This window comes from Mirounga leonina, unplaced genomic scaffold (genome assembly GCF_011800145.1).
Source record: "Mirounga leonina isolate KUSES-001 unplaced genomic scaffold, KU_Mleo_1.0 Mir_115, whole genome shotgun sequence".
In the NCBI taxonomy this organism is placed as follows: Eukaryota; Metazoa; Chordata; class Mammalia; order Carnivora; family Phocidae; genus Mirounga; species Mirounga leonina.
The window spans coordinates 40,227,920-40,229,385 of NW_023270268.1; the positions used below are offsets into that span (position 1 = coordinate 40,227,920).

General features: G+C 35.1%; 1 pseudogene; it reads right to left on the reverse strand.

Moving 5' to 3' along the window:
• Positions 1–711: 711 nt before the first annotated feature.
• LOC118000000 lies at positions 712–1,229 on the reverse strand (annotated as a pseudogene).
• Positions 1,230–1,466: the final 237 nt, after the last annotated feature.

The following is a 1,466-nucleotide window of genomic DNA, read 5'->3' on the forward strand; positions in this document are numbered from 1 at the left end:
TGCTTTGGAGAACTGTTAAGAAATACAAAATTGCCTTAGCCAAGAGTTTTGAGTGGCTAAAGAATTTTGTTATTTCATGTTGGCCAAGATCTCCTGTATGTTGACATTGCAAAGGCACTGTGTATTTCTATGGGGTAAGAAAAAGCACTGTCTCAATAGCCTTCTAACTGTTTAGGAAGGCAAATTACCATTTCTTGAAATGTACATAATATTATAATAGTTATTGGCTAAGCAGTAATTCATGAAAATCCATTTATATAAGACAAATAACAGCAACAGAGAGCCATAAAGCCCTACGTGTACTAAAGAAAACAAGTTTGGAAATATTTAAACTAACTGTTTTTCCTACCTCTACACTGGTTTAACCACATCAAGTGAGAGTAACAGCCAATAAAGAAAAGTGTCCAGAATTCAGCTTCCATAGCATGCCTCAGCCATTTCAGCGAAGACTATTTTTTTAGTGACAAACCAAAAAAAAATGATGAAAGTAGCATTTACTTTGTTGGAAATAAAAAATTAAAGTGCTGCTGATTTCATAAAATACTTGAAACCAATTTTGTTTTTATAATAAAATGACGTTTATCTTTTTTTAAGTTTTAATTATCATTTTTGCTGTTAAAAAATCAAAGTCATGTCAACCTTTAGGGATAAACTTTGGGGTATTTAAAATAACATGTTTGGAAAACTGAACCACATTTTTAATTGCCAGCATTATGCTTTGTTCTTGGTAGAATCATCTTTTTACATGCCAGTTATAAACCCCGGCCATATTGACTTCTGTGGTAGTAAATTGATCTTGAAGAAAATCAAGATCTTCCTCAGGAGAATCAAGATTCTTCATGGCAGTCGATAAATTCCTTTCCAACAATGCCTGAGCTTCATCAATATCATATTCAAGCATTACATTAGCCCCCAACCACAGACACTTTATCAGTAGGAGGAACTGAGGCTTTGCAATACAGGTTATCTGCCGGTAAGAATCTAGTCTCTAGTGAACTGGTGGATTCTTTTTTCTTCTGCATGTATTTTAGAATTTCTAAAGTTTGCTTAATTTCAGGAATCTGACCTTTTAGCCTCCTTTTCTTTTGAGCAAGGTTGAGTTCCAAAAACTTACACTTCTGGTACTGTTCATCCAGCTTCTTTAGTACTGTATCTGCAGTCTCATTCCCAGGCTGTTTCATGAAGGAATCTACATCTTCCACAAATACGGCCTCAGGAATCCCTAGGTGGAGCCGCTGCCTGTTCCCTGTGGCCACTTCTAAGCCACAAACGTCCTCATGGCCGCCCTCTTGGGGAAGCCATAACAGCACTTTTAAATGAACAGAAAGCTTCTTTTTCTCACTAAATGGATAACTTTATAAATGAAAAATGAATCATGCTTCTTTATACATCTAGGAAGTAGCTTAGCCCTTGATAAGAATGCTTAAAAAGAGAAATATATTTGATTTTCAATGTAATATTCTTTA